The following is a 24,471-nucleotide window of genomic DNA, read 5'->3' on the forward strand; positions in this document are numbered from 1 at the left end:
TATAACCACACATGTGGTATATGCCTATAATTCCAGAGACTTGGGAGGCTGAGGCAGGAGGATCCCAAGGTTCAAGACCAGCCTCAGCAACTTAATGAGGCCCTAAGAAACTTAGCAAGATCCTGTCTCACAACAAAAAATACAAAGGATGGGATGTTTATCTCAGTGATTAGGCACCTCTGGGTTCAATCCCTAGAACCAATAAATAAGTAAGTAAAATATACTTATTTTAGTTAGCTTTTTTAGTTGCTGTGCCCAGACTTGTGGTTGTCTGACTTCATAACTCTGGGCCCAAGATGATAGAGTTATGAAGTCAGACAAGCATAGACTGAACTAAATGACAACTTTGTTTATATAGTTGTGGAGATGGGTAGCTTAGTGTGTTCTCTCTCTGTCTCTTTCTCTTTCTCTCTCTTTCTCCCTTTCACACACATAAGCAGAGAGTGAGGGAATATGAAAAATGTTTTTATTATCAGACATGCATTATGCAATTTTGAAATATCACCAACATAATACAATTTATTCACCATGAATGTCATTTGAAACACTGAATTTGGTTTTCTTTGCTGTCAAATTCAGAAGTCTTCGCTAGTATAAAAATAAAATTTTCATATGTTCTCAATGTCTTCAATTTCCTTGATGGTAGCCAAGATATTTTACTAATAATTATACTACCCAACAGCAAAACTCTTTGTTTTTTACTATCTCTCTCTCTCTCTCTCTCTCTTTCTCACACACACACACACACACACACACACACACACACACACAAAGAACCTCCCCTGCTGGGAATCTAAACCAGGAACTTGCTCAGGCTAGGCAAACATCCTAATACTGAGCTACATCCTCATGTTAAGGAAATCATATGAGAGTTATGATTAGTTTGAAACTCTTTTTTACTGAAGTCCATAGGAAAATTATGATTTTGCTATACCTATGATTTTCAATAGCAATTATAGTATGAAAACATTAGTTAACAGATACATTTGCTGAAAAGAATATCTGGCCATTCATATTTTACTACATTTTGGAAATTTAGATGTTTATAGAATGGTTATTGCTTTGATTGTGTAAATCAAGCTCATGTGTTGGGATTATATTCAGATGTCATATTTAGGCACAATTTCTAAACTTGTTTTATCTATTTATTGCTGCTTTCTGAAACCTAAGGATTTATTTTGTTTGTCTTTATTTTACTTCTCAGTAGTTTATTCCATAATCCCCTAAGCATATGCATGCAAAATGTAGAACAAAACAGTCTTCTGAGCACAACCATACAGAGGAGGAAGAGACTGAGGACTCCATAAATAGAGCTGTGGGAACTCAAGGCCTCTTCCAGCTCTGGGAACTCAAATCCTCTTCCTTTCCTGCCAGAGGAAACCCTTTAGATGTATGCCGCCTCCATAGATCATGATTAGCTGACTAGGCATGTTGTAGCAAAGCATTTATATTGAAAGGTGCTGGCCTTCTGCAGAAGCCTTCTGGCAACTTCTAGGGCGATTACTTCTAGGATGCTTTGTCTTCTAAGAGCAATACCTGTTCCAGAATTTGCAGTATAAAAGTTTTAGGGTAGTCGGTTGAATGCATTCATAAAATAGAACACTTCGAAATGTATTTGTTTTAGAACTTTTCTGTTTCGTTTTATCTGAAAGAGGACTTGGGTTTCTGTCAACACAAACACTATATAAACAAATTCACTTTAAGAGAAAGTATTGTCACTATTCAAAGACCATTACTTTTTTTAAAACTGTGCAGTTTCAAGAGCAATAACAGTTTCAGAAGAAATGTAAATGTGGGTCCATTCATTGGTCAGATTCAAGAAATGCTCAAAAACTATTTGCTTAAGGGATGATAATATTCTGTCTTTCTAAATTGATATTCCTTAAATTTGTATCTTGCCCAGTTTTCAAGAATATGGATTGAGATTGTACTTTTGGTTTTAACTAATTTTTTTATGTAACTTTTAGAGTTATCCTTAAGATTCCATAGTTCATCTTTAATATGACCTCATTTTTTTAGTTTTCTATTGAGGATTAAATAATAAATTAACTTCTTTTTTAGAACCCAAGAACACTTGTAAATATTGGATCAAAATATAAGTATTTATCATGAAATAATATATAATTATTTAATTTCCTCAATGTAATGATTAGGCCATTTATCATTTAGGTCATATGTGAGTAATGAAATAGATTTTATTTATAATTATTCATAAGACAATGACAGATCCACACAATCAGTGGTACATATGGTATTTTTTTATAATTATGCCTAATTTTTCTCCTATATTTTAATTAATTAAAATGTGTGAAAGTTTTAAAGATTAATATTCATATATGTAAATATGTATGAATATAAGTATTGACATCTGAGTCAGAGGTTTTTAAAAATCTTCTATATTAGGTAATTTAGATGAACAATGCTAATATGTTTATCAATTTTATTTATAAATGAATAAAGAACCACCATTGTCAGTTGCAATTTATGTCTTTCAACTTCTAATATCTACTTTATCAAATGACACTACTTATAAGTGTTTACATTTTCAAAAATATAAACATTCCATAATTCTGTAAATCATTTGAATATTTAAAGTTATTTTCCATTTCCTTAACATATGTAAGGGCCTTTGTCAGATCTCAGAAATAAACCAAACAACAAAGGTAAGATCTCTTCTTTAGGAAGCTTGTGTTCTAGTGGAGAGACATATACAATAAAGAAATCTAAAATATGTAGCGAATATCACAATTTACATGGATCCTTACCTTTCCTGACTATGATAGAAGAAAAATTAAAGAAATTTAAATATGGAGTTTGAAATTTATAAGAATAGTGTGTGCTCCTTTAAGTATATAAAACAAAAATGCTGAAAAAATGAAATCAATTCTATTAATTTCAGTAGATGAGAATGCTGACAATTAGATAAAAACAAATAATTGTTTTGAATGTGTTTATTTTTAAAGCAATATTTCTTCTGAAATAACTAACTTTTTCATTGGAACTGATAGTTCTTTTGCCTTTGAAAAAACAAATAATTTTGCTCAGATGACAATATTTCAGAGAGAAGTTAAAATGAAACTTTTTTCACTATTCTTTTACTGTCAATAGTTATTGGAAAACAGTGGAAAAATTAGAATTCTGTTTTGAATATTCAGATTTTAGAGATATTGTACAATACCATTCATACATATTAGTAAATTTTCTCTTTGATGGCTTTTAATATCACGATGGCACTTTTATATGCTCTTTGGAAATTTACAAATGGAAGCAAAACACAGTTTAAAAATGGGTAATCAAGTGCTGTGGACTGAACAATGTCCCTCCAAATTCCTAAACTGAAATATTAATCCCTCATGTGATGGCATTTGTAGTTAGGGTTGTTGGGAGATAATTAAACTTTGATGAGCTCAGAGTAGGGGTCCTCATGATGGCATCCATGCCCTCAGAAGAAGAAAAATAGAAACCAAAGCTCTCTTTCTACCTTGTGAAGAACACAGGAAGAAGGTGGTCGTCTGCACAGGAGGAAGCAGGCCCTCCCAGGAGCCAACAGGCCTGCTCCTCAGTGATGGACTTCTCTGTCTCCATAACTGGGATAAGTAAATTTTGACTGCTTTGGTATTTTGTTACAGCAGTCCAAGCAGGGTAATATAGCAAATATTATTTTTTTTGTTTATGTAGGTGAAAAATTTGAACATATAACCTTGAATTCAACAGGTCTTTCTTGAAGCAGCTCAGTGTTGCTACTCTGTCTCTGTTCTGTTCAAATTTGTTTTGTAGTAATTTTAATGTAAAATAAATACAGTAGTTGTTTATTTTAGGAATGCCTAAACCCTTATTTTAAGAGTATTGGAATCAGGATATGATGCATAATGAGAATCAAGTATGTGTCCATGGTTGATAATTCTAATACTTAAAAGTCACTGTTCTGGAGTGCAGAGAATTTAGCTTGCATTTTAAATTAATTTGAGACCTGTTTTGTAGAGAAGCATCATACTTTGTTGAGGGTGCACTAAATTCTTCTCCATAAATAAGGGAAATATAGCACAGGCATGCATTAGGAGGTGTGAAAAATCACAGGTGAATGGTAGCTGAGTATAAATGTGGTTACATGAACTTCCGAAGAGGAAAGAATACAAACTTATGAGACATCAAAAGATATTTCCCTTCTGACTCTCTCCTTTTGTCCCTCTCTTGTTCTTACATTCTCTCCCTCTCCTTTTCTGTTGATATTTTACCAAATCTACCATGTATTGATCTTGGATCTTGCTTGATCTTAGTAGGGACATCAGTGAAAATTTTTGCATAACTTACTAACAATAGTCATCTGGCAGACTGTTTATAAGATACCATTGACTATCAAATGCAGCCTTATTTCCACAATGAAAAAATATAAGACACACTTGTGTGCTGGAATTGATAAAAAATATCTGATGTGTCTAAATTGAGTCTAACTTAAGGGTAATATTCAAAACTCTAAAAGATTTTAAATAATTCCTATTTATATGCTTTCCCCTTTGTTTCCAATACCTTTTTCCACACCTGTATCTGTCTTAACACTTTAGCTCAAATATTTTCAAAACTTAAGTTGGAAAGACTTTCTCTGATTCTTCATAAAACTGACATAAGCTTTCCCTTTGCTTTAGAGAAATTATGCACCTTTCTGTCGTTTCACTTATCACAGAAAGACACAATGATTTATTTACCTTATTGTAACATAACTACTTTGAACTGGTAAATTTAATCAGAACTGTGACAGCAGAATCAAGGATCATACATAAACAGCTCATGATAAAATATCAATTATTATTTGTTGGTTTAAAATGTAATAATTCATCAGACAAGCAATAGATGTTTAATATTTTTATCAACCATTTATAAAAGAGCAAATTGGGAACTCAGGGAAGTTGAGTGATTTTCCCAGTAATGGTGCCACGATTCAAACTAACTTCCTCTAAGTTCCAGTCAGAAAGCTTTCTCCATTAATCAAAATTAATTCTTTCTTAATTATGTTCTGGTTTCCTATTGCTAATGAAATGACACAAAGTTATTACACATCAGAAACTGACTTAGGGACAAGTCATGGCAGAGAAGGAACTACTCTGAGAATTAATGTTTTGGCAAATTAGGAGGTGTGTGAATTCTGGACAATTATGTTTACAACAGCCATGGCAGTATACTTGGATGTATTACAGTCTTAATGTACAGACCTTTAGAGGATACCCAGTGGATTCCATCATATAAGGTTCATTTCTAAACAATTTTTGGATCTAAAAATCAGATATTGGAATACATTAACAACTAAATTCTGCATATATAAACAATACATATTAGAAATTTTGAAATAATTCAAAATGTTAGAAATATCTTGGTTTATTTCCTATAACTTATCTTGGTTTTAATTTAAGATTTCTTTGTCTTACATGTTTATGTGAAATCGTATAAATTTATGAGCATCCATTCTCTCAATTTCTTTCCATGTTTTTAGTCAGAATTTTTAGCTCAAAGTGTATGTCAACAACATAAAAATCTTATGATTAATATTGTATTCCTGAACAAACAGTAATATTTCTTTGAAAACTCTTGAGATTTTCAAATGCATAAGAAACACATCTAAATTACTAGAGAAAAAAGTGAATAATTTTGCTTTCATGATACACTTCATATAAATTATAAATATCTTCCATCATAATGACTCCTTATGACAAGCAAGTACAATTCATAAGGTTGTTGGAATATTAGCCTTTCATGTCTTTCAGGAACTAATATCTATGGGTCAAGAATACTTTTTCCAACATAGATGTCATTAAGTTTTACTGTTAGTTAAAGGAATAATATTAATATAAAAATCATAGAATGACATGGCCAAATGTTCTGAAAATGCTATATTAAATTATATTTTATAATTTGGGGGATTTTTGATTCTGGTGTATGAGCTTTTAACAAAAAAAATCATTTATTCAAAATTTGAGATAAATTACTTTCACAGAAAATGCATAGTCCACAGGACAAGCAGTGTGTATCAGTAGCAAATTTATTTTCTTTGGCATTATATATTGATTCATATTTTTTCACTTTCAATTTGTGGCATCTTAGAAAAATCAAAGTGAAATATTCAAATAAAGCTGATAATGAATCAAATTAGTGAAAAATATTATTTGAGATAGATTTTTATGTAAAAGTTAACCTTTACTATTTAATATTTGTGCCTAGAAAAGTTTACCTTTCCCTGGAGAACATTCTGGAATCTATGCCAGAATTTAAGTAATAGAAAAGAAAACAAATTTGCATTCCAATACCAGTTATTATCTAGACCTCAAGAGAGCTCATGAATTTTTACTGAATGAATGTGAGTGAAAGAATATGAACTTGCCCTGTTTTCTTTAAGAACAACCTGGGGATTACAATTTATATCTTGACGAAGTTCGTAGTAAAAAATCTGTTATATTCAAAGGCATTAAAACATCGCTTGACTTTGTCAGAGGAAAATTAATAATAAATGGACTAATAATGGGGAAAATCAACAGTCTATGTAAAAAGGCATGTCTAATATTTTGATTAATTAAATCCAAAGCACTCAAAATCTTTACTCCTTGAAGGAATCCTTTATTTGTGCCAAAGAACTTTTATATGCTGTTGGTGTTAGTCTGAATTCATTTGACTCATCACTCATTAAACTAGATTAAAACTATGTTTAGTATAAAAATATCATATATTATCATTGTCAACAAATATTTACATTTAACTATATATTGCTATTATATATATTTTAATATTCTTATTGAAAAATTTAAACATTATTCCTGGTCTTTCATAACTTTCATTACTTTTGTATCATATTTTCTACTTGCCTGATTATTTTGAGGCAAACATCATCCATCATTTCATTTCACTCCCAAATATGTTGGCATTGATCTCTAAGATAAAATTTTTTTAAAAAATCATAACCAGAAGATATTTTCAGACTTAAAAATCAGCAATATTTCCTTAATGTCATCCAGGAACTAAAGTTAAGATTTTCCTGATTGTGTCATAAATTTTTATTGCTGTTTTACAATTTAAGATCCAAATAATATCCACATATTGGAATCTGTGTATACTTCTAACAGATCTTGTCAATATCACTGATTCTCTGTGTCTCTCATCCCTCCCCCTCTCTTTCTTTCTTGCAAAATATCAGATGAAGAATTTGGAGCATTTTCCTGTTTTGGGTGGTTCTGATTGCCCCCTGTGGTGTGATTTAAGATGTTCCATATTTTCTGTAACTTTTGTGGATTGCTAACAAAATTGAGAAGGTAATAGGAGCATTTTGAAAATCTATCAAAATAATGAAGGAAAGACAATTACTGAAGATTCAGATATTTTCCAGATGTAAATGAGATGCAGAGTTCAATTACCCAGTTTTATAGATAATGAAACTGGGGTCCAGAGATATATCAGAAGTCACAGTTTGTTGATGGCATAGTTTTTAGTAGATTCTAAGAATCCTTAACAAAATGAGTAGGAATAAAAATTTTGTTCAGTCAACACAAAGTGCTCTTTATCTAATAAATTTACCAGTAGGATATGTGAATATAAATGTTGCAGTTAGAATTTGAAAATTTGTTTCTTCCCTAATGTATACTGAACATATGATGTTAGTTAGGCAAGTTCAGGATTCTCAGGCTACAGAAGACATTAGAATGGTTAGAACTTTCTTTCCATAGCAAAAACACGAAGATAGAAATACTTTGTCTGATAACATTTGTTTGTTTATTAAAGAATGCAGTGTATTTATCTGGACTGCTGTGTGTCCATATGAAATTTAAGAAGTGTCATTTGGGAGTAAAGCATTTCTTATATTGAAGGCACAATTGCAAATGCAGCAAGTTTCAGAGGTGAAACTTTTAGGCAGTGATCAGGGCTCTTACCTCATCAGTGAATTAATCCATTTGTTGAATTAATATATTGACCAGTAAATAGACTACTTGAGTGGTAACTGTGGGCATAAGGGACTATACTCAGCTATAGGCAGTAGGTCACTGGAGACATTACTTTGGGAACTACATCTTTTCCTTTTTTCCTCTTACTGCTCCTCCCTCTCTCTCTTTCCCTTGGCTTCCTGGCTGCCAGGGGCTGAGCAACTTTCCTGTGCCTTGCTTTTCCTCCACGATGTTCTGCTTCACCTCAGGCCAGAGTAGTGGAGTTAGCCAGTCATGGACTGAACCTATGACACTATGATCCCAAAATAAACTTTCCTTTCTTAAAGAAAAAAAAAAGTGCAGCATTAAGGGTCTCCTCAAACCAATAGAAGCTAGTAGACCTTCTACAATTGTTTATGTATAGTTGTCTACGGAACCAATATACTAGGTTTTGCAAGGTATCATGGAGAACACTCCTACTTAGAGTTCTAGGTATGTAAGTATTGGTTCTTTTATTTCTCTTATTAAATATATTTAAATATTTGTATTAAATTGTTTGCAACTCAATTACAAAAGACATCACTAAAAGCATACAGAATCTCTGATTTTCAATTTCCTAGTAAATGAAGCTGCATATTTCAGCAGTTACCCAGAAAACTGACCAGCCTGAGACATATCCATTTCATGAAACTCTTCCTTAAAGCCTCAATTTCCTCATTTATCACTATGGAAGGATGCAAACTGTAAACTCTGACTGCTTGTTTTTACAACACCTCTTTTCTCACCAAGTGAAGAATATCAGTCAAGAATTGTTGAGTACAAAATAATCAGCAAAATACATTGCCATAAAGATGAACACTGGAATTTGAAGGTCAAAAAGTCCATTGTCTCCATATATTTCCCATATTATTATTTTAGATTATAAGAACAAAAATAATAATTTTTATTCAGGAGTGCTTCCAGAATGCTCCTATTAAAGTAGAAATTGCTTCCTAGATTTTGTGACCATTCCTCAAATCCCACTAATATTGTTAGGCTTAACAAAATGTAATCAGGGTATATGAGATTTATTAGAGATTACCCATTTGGCCTCCATGGACCTAGAAAGACAAAACAATTGAATTGGGTTCTCCCTGTTCATCTGAGAGATATTAAAAAAATTGGGTGGTGCTGTGTACAGGTAAGGTAGTTTAGATAAGGATACCAAAAGGTTAGCCAAACGTTTATAAAGATAAGGAAATGTGGTGATCTTCATTACATTTTTCTACTTTCTATAACATTTTGTCTAAATCCAGGCTTTGTCTTTCTAGGATCCCTCCAGTTAATCAGAGCTGACTTCATCGACAGCTTGCTCTGGTTAATTACCACAGTGTTTTAACTGAATGCCCCAAGGAATTGATGTAGTCAACCATCACTTCAAGCCTCAGAACACTAGAAATCTTGGCAGAACTCTGGAGAAAGCTTATCGATATCTAAGGTATTTATTATTTTTAAAAAACTGCACAAAGTCTCCAGATATATAGATGACATGACATTATTTAAATAATGTAACTATTTCTTGAAAACCAAAAATTATTTTCTTGCTAATATTTGAGCCAAATACTTTGAAAAACGATTCATACACTTTTTTACAAGATAAATCTTAAATGACTTTTATTTAACAAGTCTTAGAATTTAATATAAAATATTGTATTTTATTTTTAACAGATATTTGGGTCACGGAAAAAGATTCTGTTAATGCAATAGATACATTCTTGGCCTGGGCATTGACAAACATAAACTGGTAGTTTGCAATTGACCACCTGCCATCTGTGTGACCTTGGTGAGGTAGCTTACTCACTATGAGAGGGAGTGTTGGTTTATTTATTTATTTATTTTATCCCTCATGTAAAAAGTGGCTTATTCCCATGTTTGCCTAGTCAGGTTCATCTCTCCCACTGCCTCCTAACCAATCCAGGCTCTAAGCCAGGGTACTGCAATCTCATTGCTTGATTTCCTGGTCTGATGCCCTTCAGCTCCTTAGGCCATTGCACCTGTTTATTGAAGTTTGGAGGCAAGACTCTGGAACACTCTCCCCTATCTCTGCCTCACTTTCCCTTGACTGTTCCTCAATGCACCTTTTTAGTATGATCTAGTGTCACTTCTTTCCTGGACCGTTTCCTGATTCTTCTTGTCTCCATCCTGAGGTACTTGGGTATGCTCCGATATCACTCGTATGTTTCCAGATGAAATCCCAGCTCACATCTGTCTTCCTAACTGAACTATGTATAGTGACTAACTTCATCTCAAGTATGTATAACAAATTATACAGTTACACTACACAGCATACTTTTTAAATTCTTGTCCTTCCATTTTTAACTCTGTATCCTAACTGCCAATTTAAGCACCTGTTTTTTTCCAGAAGTATGTAAGAGACTCAGCGCCAGATGAATTGCATCTCACTAGTCTTACTATCACCAGAACTTTTAGAAAGTGTCAAGCTGTTCTTTCTAAATAGCTACTGTATCTATGAATCAGTTTACTCTTAACATTTCTGTTGTTGAAAATTGACAATTTTTAAACTCCAAATTCATGTTGGAATCCCAGGTCAAAGAGCTATTGATTATACACTATCAGTAAGCAATACCATGTGCAAACTAATATATATTTACTTATTTACATGCTATATAGAAAATATAATCTATTACTTTATTACAGAATTATTAAATATATTTGTAACAAAAGTATAAAATAAGATGAATTTGCATAGTAAATCTAATATTTTCTTATATCATATTGAATCACATTAAATCTGTCCTAGAATGTTATTTTATCAAATAATTGGGTAAATGACCAAAGCGAATATATAAGAAAGTCTCTTTTCTAGGGAATTTTTTTTCTAAATAAATGGTTATGACTTTTATTCTTAAAAGGCTTCCCCTTTAACAAAGTTGTTAAAGAAGGAAGAAAGGGAAAAGTGGACACAGGAAAGTTTTTGTTATTCATAAATAAATGGAATGTTTGAAAATAACCTAGAGATAGTATTTCTCTATGTTATAAAACTTTCATTCACATACTCCAGGGACTTTTTAATTCTGTTTGTGGATATTTTTCCCTAGAAATATCTGGAAATAAGGGGATTTTTAGGTTAAAGAATTATAACTATTCCTGTCTCAATTAGAGTAAAATTTCTTTCTTTATCTTTGGTGATTTAAAAATAACCAGAATTTTGATCTCTATTATTTCATATTTTTCTTTACTAGGACCTCATTAGAGAAATAGAGAAGAAATTATTCTTTTCTCTTTTTTTTTTTTTTGGCAAAATTGATCTTAACTTTTGATGTTGCCAAAGATATTCTCATTCTAAATCCAGGACAGTTTTTATTAACCATTTGCCTAACCATACTAATTATTAATACATTGATTAGTATTAATGTAGTCCTAATGTACTTCAAATAAAAACTTCCCTTAGTTTCCATGAGCTACAATCTATGCCTTAATTCTTTTATGACAATGATGTTTGTAACTGGTCCAGGTTAGGGACGTAATTAACTATTATGACAGAATATAAAATTGGTGTAAAGAATTCCCTTAATTAAGATCCCCAGGGATTATGGTTACAGACATTCAATAAAACTATTTTCTTTTCTTAATGGATCTGACACAAACTGGCAGCCTAAAGCATGATGTAGAAGGAGGCTAAGAATGCTTTATTGTTTAGGTAAGTGGAAAGTTGAGTGAACCATGGTTTTTATTTTATTTTTCCCCCTCTCAAGTTTCTCAAGAGTTTAATTTTGATTTTTTTTCTTATGAACAAAAAAAAGATACTTTTTTATGTACTTGAATCGTAGTCTAAGTGTGATTTTTTATTGGTAATTTGTTTGTATCAACATCAAATGTTATCTTTGATTTGGTTGAGTTAGAGTTGAGAAATGTTATCTTTGATTTGGTTGAGTTAGAGTTGATTATCAAAAATTGAGGTGGTTATCCAAAAATGTAAAATTGAGTATTTGAACTTGAACAAACATGATTCTAATAATGTTTGGTAGAGTGTTTTTTAATCAAATGGAATTTCCATAATATCCAAGAGACAAAAACAAAGCCTCATTTAGAAAAAAAACAAAAACAAAAGAAAACTATCTTAACAAATTGCATTGCCTTATGATTCATCTTTAGAATCACAGAAGAAATGTGTTAAATGTTGAATGTGTTCTAGAAAAAAACAACTATTAAATGTTTCACTGTTAAAATATTTAGTAATGAAAACTTAACTGAATGGTAATTTTTCAATAGTGAATTTGTAAATGTTGAGGAACCATTCAGCTCTCTAGTTCTCATCAGACATAACTAAACATGAAGCCCTGACAGGTATTCCCTCCACCAGCTTTTCTACATCTACAGTAGCCTCCTCGAGGTGGGCTTCAACATCTTGCTTCATGACACTTGTCACCATATTGTTTTGTTTCCCTTTATAGACTTCATTGCTGCCTTAAACTACCCAATATTTATATTTATTCATATTTAGCAAGTACTGTAAGATATTTTTTCCTTCCTGGAATATAAACCAAATGAAGTCATATTATTATATGACAATACATCATAAAATATTAGCCAAATAGTCACAAATGATTTTTGTTACACTGATAACCTAGAGGGCATCAAAAGTGATTCAAATATTTCTGTGTTGAATGAATGAATAAATGACAAGATGAATGCCTAACGATTTTTACACGGAGATAGTATCATTGGAAGGAGATGGAATTTAGAATCAGATAAACCTCGGTATGTACCCTGGGCAAATTATTTGATCTCTCAGTAACTCATGTACCTTTAAAGTTGGGGCAAATATAACACTATTACCACAGATCCAGTAAGAGTGCTAAAATGTCAATATGCCCATCCTAACATCCCTGAATGGTTGTATGTTTTCAGGCTCACATACTCTTTATTTAAGGATATACTATAGGATAATTATGTAGTTCTCTCAGACTGCCTAGATTCAAATGCACACTCCACTCCTCAGACTGTGTCTTTGAACAATTTCTCTAATTTCACTTTGCCTGTATGTTTTCCTCTGTAAAAAGAGGATGTAATATGTCCTAATAGGTTTTTAAAAGAATAGTTTATTATTTTATTAATTATTTCAATTATATCTATTAGTAATCATCTATCATTGCTTACTAATTTATTATCCAGGAACCATGTCTAATGTTTATTTTTAGTATTATTAAATTTTATTTTATCTCATTGAACTTGGAGAAAGTAGTGAAATAAATTTGAATTCATTGATTTGTACTTCTCGTGAAAATCTCAAATATTTATGTCCAGAAACAGGCTGAATGCACAAGAGATTGTTTTATAGCTGATATTTTCATTTGAGGGCATCAAAGTCCATTTGAGCCACTAAAGATCTATCAACTGGGTGACTTATAGACAACAGAAATATATTTCTCACTGTTCTGGAGACTGATAAATCCAAGATCATGTCACTGGCAGATAAGGCATTGATAAGGACCTTCTCTCTGGTCATCTCTGGTTTGTAGATGGCACCTTCTAGCTTCTTCACCTGGTGAGAAGAGAGAAGACAGCATGATATGGTTTCTTTTTAAGAGCACCAAGGGGTATTTTCAGGTATTGGCTAAGATGGCTAAAAATGCATGCCTTATCCTTTTTCACCCCTCACACATAGGTCATGCCTTAAATTTGATGTTAAGTCTTCTGATCATTAATATAAAGGGGAAATAACTATTGGGTAGTACTATGAACTGTATATGAAATATAGGTAAATCTTTAGAAAAAAAAAGACTATTAGTTTTGTAGTAGTTAGAAAGACTATTTGGGTTTGTGGAAACCACTCAAGAACTGTTCATAAAGTGAATCCTGCCTGAGTAATGAAAGTAAGAGAGCATTTTAATAGATAGTATTGCAGTTTACACACTGATAAATTTGAAAGTATTTTTACTCATTATGAGAAATGACATCATACTAAAATAATTCTGTGGCTCAATTATTACACAGTTTAATCCAAAGTAAATTTGAAAGCATAATGGGAAAAAAGAACTGCATATATTTCACATTTTGTGTTTAAATATTATTTATCTTAAAAGACATTTTATTAGATAAGAGTGGTTAGAAGTTGAAAATTGCACTGCCTAGCCTTTACTTCTGTCATAAATTGCTGTAATTTAAATGCAAAAGTATATACTTAATTATTCAGTTAAGTTGAACATATTTTTGAAATCTCAATGAGGAATTTTAGGAACAGATGATGGATAAGACCTGAAGAAACACCCATGGCCAGGACTCAGGTGATATATATCAAACTGTTTTGAACCAACATAAATATAAAAAAGTGAAACTTTAAAAGTTCTATTAATAATAGTGCTGTTGCAGTAATTTTAACCTTGGAAATGTCAAAGCCTTTGTAAACCTTTATTACTTAAATGAATTAATTAAAAAACTCAGTAAAAATAAATGTTTTATTTTTGAATATAATTGCTTTTCTACCATCCATTATAAACTATTTTTGAAATTAAGTCAGAAATTGAAATATTTGAGTTTTATTTTAATCATTAGCTATAAACCATTTAAAGCTTTTAAACTTCTGATAATAATGATGGCTCTAACAATAATTAGACAGCAGGCAAAAATTCCTCCAAGGCCATTCAAGTGCCAAGTTCTAAGAAACAAGTTGTTTTGGTATCACAAGATGCTTACTGTGTATTCTCTATAAATGGAAATATGACTTTGGATTATTTTAGGCCTTGTTGAAGCACATTAGAAGAAGGCTATAGGCTTGAGGTTGTCTGTGTACCCAGAGACTTTCTGAAAGCAACTGAAACTTAACCTGGATGCATTTCTCATAACTGACTTAAAAATAAATTGGACCTCTCTGATCAAAAGGAGCCAGACTGGTTATATACCCAACGAATGCTTATTAAGCCAAATAAGGCAAATTCCCAGGGGGAGCCAGTCAAATAGTTTCTTTATTTTTTATTCATCCAGTTAAAGTTTGTTGCTCATACGGATAAAGGGGAGCTCTCTGAACCTCTTTCAGTTTTGAATGTTGCCTGCTTCATGAATCGTTCTTTGTAATAAACCCTGTTACATTTACTTTATCAAAAATTTTTTACTTAACAGTCATGAATAAAATGGAAAGTGGTTTGGAAAATCTGGAGCATAGCCATAGATTTATTCTATCTAAATTTATTAACCCATTTTCTATACACCATTCATATTTATACTCATTTCATATATAATAGCCCCCTTTATTCACAAATTTACTTCCTATGGTTTCATTTACACTTGGTGATATCAATAGAAAATTCCAGAAACAGATTATTTCTAAGTTTTAAGTTGTATACTGTCCTGAGTAGCATGATGTCATCTTCCACTGCCCTGTTCTGTTCAGTTCCACCTGGAGAGTGAATCATTCCTTTGTCCAGTGTATCCAAGCTGTATGTGCTACCCATCCATTAGTCATTAATAGTTGTCTTGGTTATCAAATTGAATGTTATCTTACTGCAGTGCTTATGTTCAAGTTATTTTTATGCAATAATCTAACACAGAATCATAGTGCCTATGTCATTTACCTCTCTGTTTCTTATCATGTAGGAATTGTATTATCACACATCATCACAGGAAAAAGATAAAAAGAGAGGTATATCAGATATATCACATTCATATCACTTTTATTATAGAGCATTGTCATACACGTTCCATAACTGCCTAATTATTACTGATTTTAAAAAAAGCTACTTCAGAAATACTATGCTTTAATGTGTATTTTCTGCATTTTACAATAGTCATGAGTATTCTAATATATTTCTAATATTAAATGGTGTATTTACTTGACTAGTAACAAATCCAAAGTGGTAGTTTCCCTGTCTAGAAAGATATAAATAAATAGATAAGCTTTGCATTTCAAATAGATATAACAGTTAAAACTTTGAAATTACATTTCACCATATAATCATAACAGTCTTTGGTGCAAGATTAGGAGGCACAGAATATTCGTGAATAGATGTTATTGCAGTAGCAATGATTGTGCAGGAAAATATAGTTCATTATAACAATTTTTAGGAGAAAGACCTATAACTATAAAATCATGTCTCTTTTCCTAACCAGAAAAAATATGGAATGCACTTGTATATTCTTATAATAATACATAATTATTCTTAATACCCCAAATAGTCACTTAAATATATTCTTATAATAATACACACACAATTATTAATACCCCAAAATATTCCTCACCATCTAATCTTTGTGAAATAGAAAGTAATACGTATTTGGCAAGTTCACAAATTCTCTATATGGTAAATTATACCACCAAATATTCATTTTATATTTTTTTTTCTATATTAAGATACATCAGAAAATTTATCACCAAAAAAAGTTTGTTAAATCAAAATGTTCAGCTTGAAATTTAGGAAGTGATTCAAATTCAAAATTATTCAAGTGAAGAGAATCATTTATTAGAAAATTTTACAGAAACTTACAATTTGAATTTCTACTGACATATTTCATTTCCTATTTTGACTTTTTTGATGGAGAATGGAGTGTTCATTATGGTTATGATTTTAAAAATTTGAAAAAATAGTGAATTTTGAAGAAATCATTTTAATGTGTTGTTTCATAATATTAAAAAAATCCACAGTTGTTCAAAAACAGGTAACGATCTCTACTGTATATTATTGTTAGAATTTATGCCTTGACATAATAAGGTGCTCTGTGAAAAGAAAAAATTCACTTTCTGGTTTCATGGTCCAAATTAACAAGAACTCATTGTTAACAATTCACAGTTATTAAAATATCATCAACTTTTAATAATTGTTTAAACTCACAATTAATGATTTTAATGTTCAGAAGATTAATCCAAGTTCCTCAAAAGCAATCTTATATTCTTCTTTTAAACTTCATCATCTTACAAATGAATTAAGTATTATAGTCTTCAGATTTCTTTAAATAAGTATAAACATCCTAAAACATACATGTTCAGTTTAGTTTGGCTAAAAGCATTGAACTCAGAACTTAACAAAAATGAGTCTGTAAAGTTATTTCTAAAAATTGTTTTATATAACAATAGAAAATACTTTACCATAATATGCTTATTAGTTTTTCTAAGGAATTCAGAATGTACATATATGTACATAATTAATCTATGATTTTAATACATATATTGTTTAATTGTATACAGGTATATTATATAAAACATATATTTGATGTGTATATACTATGAATAAACTATGTCTTATTTCCAATTCCTTTAGAGTGCATTGAAATGGAAAACAATTTACATTTTATGCAAACCTATTATGGTACTTTGCAGGTCTTTTCTGCACTATTTTGTGAAAAAGATTGGAATTGACAGCAACCATAAAGAAAGGAAATTTCCATGTAATGGGCATTTACAATATTGAATCTGAATCCAAGAGAATCAGAGCAAAAGCATTGTCTTTTCTTAACTTGCTTTCCCAACTACCTCCTAATAGAGAGGGAAATGTCTGGAATAGCAAATCTTTGCTACTTTTCTATTTTAATATTAGTATTTATTGAATAAATAAAAACTTGTCAGTTTTGAACTGATAGAAAGATAATCCAGTATGATATTTCATTCAAAGTTATTGTGTTTAATAATAAATAATACCAGGAATTCTATTTTACTTATCAATAAACTCCCTCTCATTATTTGAAAGTATGAATTAGAAAATTAAATTAGAACTTGAATAATGATTCATTCTTATACTTAGATATTGTTTAGTTTTATAAAGTATTTATTAATATTTGGAATAATTGCTGGCATAGTACTGTTAGTAAAATATCAACAGATTTACATTTTGTCCTAAAGAAGCTATGCTATTAACATAGAACAAACATGTTTGTGTCTATTCACAATTTCAGACTTTATTGAATAGCAATAAATTCACAGGCTATCCCACTTTCAAGCATAATAGTTCATCAAATACTCTTGAGTCATCTGGCAGTCATATGTTGGGCAATGACAAGTTTTTTTTTATTCCAGTCTTCACTACTAATATCTATAACATTCAAGTCATATCACATCTTACACTATGTGTGTGTATGTGTGTGTGTGTGTGTGTGTGTGTAAATACATATACAAAGGCTAAAAATGGGTTAAGGTGGCCACAAGGGTTCAGGAGGCTGAATTGAGAACACAGGCAGAGAGCAGGTACAAATATATAGAGTCACTATGGGTTGTCAGATAAAATTAGGAACCAGTCAGAAGAACTTGTTCAGGGTACCGAGCTGTAAAATGCAAAATTTTATTCTAAGCCAGTGTCTGGACAGACAAACTAGTTTCATAGTGTCTGTTTGGAGTGTCAACTTGAAGTGTCATCTTGGAGTGGGTCATGCATGATCGTCCCAGGCAGGAGAAAAAATGCTAAACTAAAGCTCAGGGACAAAAATGCAAGTTTCTTTTTGTGGCAATTTTCCTAGACAAGGATCTTGAGGAGTGATCATGTAATGGGATAACTGTACAGTTGTGTTCAGTCCTGGGATCCTTCTCCTTTTATGGGGGTGGCTTTATTCAGTGGTCTGGTGTTTTTGATAAGCCCATGGGCCTGATTTCTGATATAGGATCAATGTGCCCATGCATCTATGTGCTTCTTAGAAATTTGATAAGTTTACAGATGGACATTTGTATTAGTGTGGTTGATTTTTTTAGTTGGTAACTTATGGTTGTACTAGATGGTTGTTTCCTTGTACAAACAAGATGTAGAACCTTTCTACCTCAACACTTGCATTCAAATGGAGTAACTTATGGCAAACTACCGCTTTGTGAAATGGAGTATCTCAGGTTAAGGCACAACCTGAAAGCTACTGTTGTATATATCAAGGAGTAGCTCAGAACAAGGCACAGCCTGTTCGCTATGTATATATATGCATATATAATATGTATAATATATGAGAGAGATGTACCAAAATTTGCTAAATAAAAGGTAAAATCTGGAGCTGAGGTTATGGCTCAGTGGTAGAGTGCTTGCCTAGCATGTGTGAGGCACTGGGTTTTATCCTCAGCACCATATAAAAAATATAAAGAAATAAAATAAGGGTATTGTATTTATTTACAACTAAAAAATAAAAAATAGAAAAAGGTAAGTTATGCCAGGCATGGCAGCACACACCTGTAATCCCAGCAGCTCAGGAGGCTGAGGCAGAAAGATTGGGAGTTTAAAGCCAGCCTCAGCAAAAACAAGACACTAAGCAACTCAGCGAGGCCTTGTCTCTAAATAAAATACAAAATAGGACTGGGGATGTGGCTCAGTGCCTCTGAGTTCAATGCCTAGTAACCACCCCCTCCCCACCAAAAAAGTAAGTTATAATAGAATTGGTTTATTTTCAGTATTTCTGTAGAATAATATGAATATATATTTTCATGTAACAGCTAATGGCATACAAATTAGTATGAGAGGGCAAGCTATCTGGATCTGAAATTTTGTCATATTAAAAAAAATGTGTGTATGCATAGAAGATAGATTAATGTGTTCTTAGGTTAAAAGGCTTATTTTCATTGTCTTTGCATTTTAGTTACATGTTTAATTTAAATTCAGACTTCATGACAAAGAATATGTATAACAAATTATTATTTTTTCCTTCTATAATTTCTTATATTTTCCCTTAGGATTTTGTGTGTGTGTGTGTGTGTGTGTGTGTGTGTGTGTGTGTGCTTGCGCGCCAGAGATTGAACCCAGGGGCACTTAACCACTGAGCCACATCCTAAACCATTTTTATATTTTATTTAGAGGCAGGATATTGCTGAGTTGCTTAGGGCCTTGCTAAGTTGCTAAGGCTGCCTTTGAATTTGGCGATCCTCCTGCCTCAGCCTTTCAAGTCACTGGGATTTCACATGGGGCCACTGTGTCCAGCTTCCCTTAGTTTTTCTGTTTTTCAATATTCCTTTCTAAGTCTGAATAGATAACTTTATTGTATTCATCCTCATCTTACTTTTACATGGATGAATTAGGTGTTTTTGTTTAGTTTTCTATGGAACACCATAATTACAATAGCGTACTGGAGCTAAAAAATGGACTGCACCCAAGGTGGTGGCCATTCGATCCTCATTCCTACATGCCTTTTCAAGCATTCTTACTATTTAAAGTGCTCCTCTTTTAGTCCATCATACTTTTCTTTAGTCCTTTGATTTGTCACCCCGTCTACTCAAAAACATTCCCTTGGCTCTGTTCACCTCTTTATTTATAGGGTGCACCTAAAAATGTAACATACACAATATAAAAAGTTAGAGGCTGGACCTCGGGTTGTGGCTTAGTGGGAGAGTGCTTGCCTAGTATGTGAGAGGCACTGGGTTATCCTCAGCATCACATAAAAAATAAATACATAAAATAAAGGTATTGTGTCCATCTACAGCTAAAAATATTTTTAAAAAATAGAGCCTTTGAAAATTGGAAAGTTTAATCCTGATTTTAACATTCATCATCTCTTTAACCATGAACTATTAAGTTTTTTAACCCATTTTTCCTAGGAAATGGGCTCAAAAGTATTGATACATAGTGGTATTTAGTAAATAGTCTGTTCTATAAAATTTTAAATATGCTGATCTGTTTTTCCTTTAATGACATAATATGTAATTACTTATTAACCTCTCTCAAAACCATTACATATAAGGCAATCTCCTGGTACTCAAGGACTCACTATATTTTACTATATAATCTTGTTTAAATCCATAAAATCTGATTTCTATTGATCATCTTGTTTTTTTTTTTTTTTTTTTTTTTTTTTTTCTTTTGGTAATAGCAGCTGCTGGTCATCTTTTGCTGAAATTTAGATCTTGAAATCTACTCTGAGATCTCCTTTATTCTACATATCCCATTAGCATAGGTTGAATATGGGTATAGTGAATTCCATCATTTTCCTTGATTTTGCAGCATTTGACACCGATCAACATCTTCCCTATTTGAAACTCTATTCTTGGGAGTTCATATTATTTCATACCAATATTATTTTGCTCATGCTCCTCTGATTTACATCCTTCTGTTTTGCTTTAATTTACTCTTCCATCACCTCTTACAGATTTTTGTGCTTATAATTCAGTTTGTACACTTAACCCTTTCGTTATAATTTCTTAGTTTCCCCCTGGTCCCACATTGAGCTTCAGTTCTGCATTTGTATCTGTCAGCTGGATACTTCTCAATCTCACCACCTCAAACTCCACATATCTCTATCATAAATTTTTTTTATTTCCCTTTGACAAGAAGCCCCTTGAATTATAATTTTCCTGTTATTATTACTACATCAGTCTCACAGTTGGTCAGCTTTGGTCCTCTTCTGTGGTACCGGAGAACTGAGAAACACCAAGCATTAGAGAGAGTGACATAACGACATCAGATGAAGGGGCGCATATGAATAGAAAATTTTTCTTAAGATTTTCATAGCAACCACTTTATGTATTATTTTTTAAGCAATAAAAGGTAACTCAGATTTACAAAGATTTTTTTCCCCATGCTTTACATAAATAAAATCAGGAAGATGTAAATTAATATTATTATTAGCAATATTTTCAATACTATACAGGACGTAGTATACCCCAGAGCATAGCTGTGGATACAACTGTTCTTCCTGCTTCTATATTCAATTGTTTAGGAAGCTCACTCAATTTATTTCACACAATGTTTCACATCTGTCCCTTCTTTTCTATTACCACAGCCACAAACCAGTCTCAAGGGTTCGATGACCTTTCATCCAGAGTTTTCATCTAGGTTTATGAGAAACTTTTTTCTGATTTATTTGCCTCCAAATGTTTCCTCACACTGTCTATCCTATATATTTCTTTCAGAAGATTCCTTCTAAGATGCAAGATCTGAGGTTAAAAAAAAATCCTGTCTCTCTGATCTGCTTAATGGATAAATTCTGAATTATTTTCTGAAATTGAGAACCCTACATAATCAGGCATTATTATTTGCAATTGCTTTCAATTACATTCTACCCTGTACACTAGATTATTATCGCCTGTACACTAGATTATTATCGTGTGTGTAATTACACTTTCCAGGTTCCTGCTTTCTTACTTCTGCTCATGACTGTTTCTCCCATTCTCTATTTACCTTGACACTTTTTCTTTCCTGAACTTCTCTTTTCCTGACTTGGAACTTTACCTCTGAGGCCTCAGTGACTAGAAGAACACAGCGTGCACATTTGACAGAATTGCTTACATAAACTACATATGTATATATGTAAATATGTCCACATAAATTACCATATCATTAGATCATCCAGTGGTACTAAGATGTAAGAAAGTCTTGGTGTTACTTCTGGAGGTTCCATTTTATATGATGATTTTAGCATATCACAGGTGCTAATTTTGACAGTATTTCTAAACAATAATCTCTTCTTTGTTTCTTCTTAACCTTTACAAAGAAGCATGTGAATATGAAAAAACTAAAGAATAAAATTAAATTAATCCTTATGTTGACAACGATTGTGTGAAAATAAACGTTTAGAAAAGTATTTCAGAGATCCCTTATTAAAAAAAAAAAAAAAAAAAAAAAAAAGGAGGGTGGGTGTAATGGGCACACCTATAATCCCAGCAACTCAGGAGGCTGAGGCAGGAGGATCCAGAGTTCAAAGCCAGCCTCTCTGCAAAAGTGTGGCACTAAGCAATTCAGTGAGATGTGGCTCAGTGGTAGTGCCACTGTGTTCAATACCTGGTATCAAAAAAGAAAACAAACAAACGGACAAAAACAAAAACAAAAATCCCTATATGTTGACTGATTCTAATTGAAATCAGAAAGTATTTAAAAAAAAAAACAAACTTCAGACTGGGGATGTAGCTCAGTGATAGAGCACTTGCCTAACGTGTGCAAGCTATTGGTTGAATCTCCAGTATCACAAAATCAATGCATACAAAGAGACTCATATTGATGACATTTGAAAATATTAAAATTAGGTAAAAGGGCATTTTTTTTTTAGGTAAGTTAATTACTACCTACTTATGATTTTTATATGTATTTCTGATTAGTGAATTACATTACATAATATTGAATATTTTAAATGAAGCAAACACTATATTAAGGATTTATTAATTTTAATTGATAATAGAAATTTGATTTAATATCTGAAACATTTGTTAGTCCTAAAATGTTATAATTGATTATCATTTTCTTGTTTTTCTTGAATCTTGTAATTAAATATGCTTTTTAAATATGCTGTGTTTATGTGTAGAAAATTTAAAGTTTTTTAAATGTATGGATCACTTAAATGTTAATTAAATTAACAAATTTTATTTGTGTGGTAATGGTCAAAACAGGTGAAGTATCTTTCCTTTTACAATCAAATGATTCTTTAGTATGTAAATTTTTCATTCACATAATAATAAAATAACTGGACAGAATATTTTCATTTTATTAAAGGAAGGAGCAAAGAAATAAACCAAAGAAGTTAAAAATAAACAGATAAATAACTCAAGAAAAGAAAGAAATAAAATATAATCTTTCTTCAGATCTAAGTTAAGAATAAACAAATCATCATTTGAATATTAATTTTACAATTTAGATAAGTAATTTTCTCTACCAGTTCTTCAAAACAAGTGATGCTGTTTTTCTTAATTTAATAAAGTAATCTAATCTTTTAACAAGATTTTTAAATTTTGGATTAATTTTCTCATTCATCAGACATATTATTTTCTGACATATTTTTACAAACAGTTTTCTTCCACAACTTTAAAAAATATTTTAATGATGTTTATCACAAAAATATTTTAAAATATTGTTACTAATTGGTTTCAAAATTTAAATAATTTCATGATTTTCAGTTGGGGTAAATTCAGCATCTGGTATTCTCTTAGTTTATTTGCACATATTATTAATCGAGGAAATCAATATCAGCACTACTTATCCTGTAAAGATATCCATTGCAAATTAATGTGAAACCTTCATTTTAATTTGTACTTTCCCCTGGGTACTTCCCAAACAGAAGAAAAATATAGTGAAACTGTAAGCCAAATTTATGCTTCCAATTGATAAACTATTATATAAGAAGTTTATATTCATATATTCTTCATTTTAAAGAATTATTAATTAATATGAAAAACTGAGTTAGGTGATTAATGATAAGCTCTCCCGTCAAAAAACTCAGACTAATAAAGAGAGTAAAAGTAACTTTAAAAGCTCAGTGTACTGTTTAAAAGCATTGGAAAAGTGTATGTTGAACTGATGGCATGATCAGATTTGCTTGTGATGGATGTGGTCACAATATTCAAAATACACCAGATACAAGTGAAAATAGAGAAGGCTAATTCACAGTGTGTTAAAGTAATTCCTGCAAATAATCATAGGGGCCTGAAATGGGACAGAACTGGAAATTCTTTGGACTGAATTGATTAGGGATCTATTGAGAAGATTAAATCTAAAAATTTGTGGTAAATTCAAATATGGGAGTCATAAAGAACTACTACCAGATTTCTGACCAGGACAGAAATACAAGGGAAAAATGTACCTGTTTTGAGGGAAATCAACTCAGTTTTGTACAATTTAATTTATTTTGACTAAAGGATATACAAGCGCACATATCTGGGAAAAATTAAATAAAACGATGTGTAGGATAGTATTTTGGTTTA

General features: G+C 31.5%; 1 long non-coding RNA gene across 1 annotated transcript in view; it reads left to right on the top strand.

The window, feature by feature from the left end:
- LOC124984412 (uncharacterized) overlaps positions 1-21,608 on the top strand; it is a 33,363-nt gene extending 11,755 nt beyond the window's left edge. The window contains exons 2-3 of the long non-coding RNA XR_007108667.1: positions 9,209-9,375; positions 21,564-21,608. This is a non-coding gene — a long non-coding RNA (uncharacterized LOC124984412). The remainder of the gene's footprint in view (positions 1-9,208; positions 9,376-21,563) is intronic.
- Positions 21,609-24,471: the final 2,863 nt, after the last annotated feature.

Source organism: Sciurus carolinensis, chromosome 5 (assembly GCF_902686445.1).
Source record: "Sciurus carolinensis chromosome 5, mSciCar1.2, whole genome shotgun sequence".
Lineage (NCBI taxonomy): Eukaryota > Metazoa > Chordata > Mammalia > Rodentia > Sciuridae > Sciurus > Sciurus carolinensis.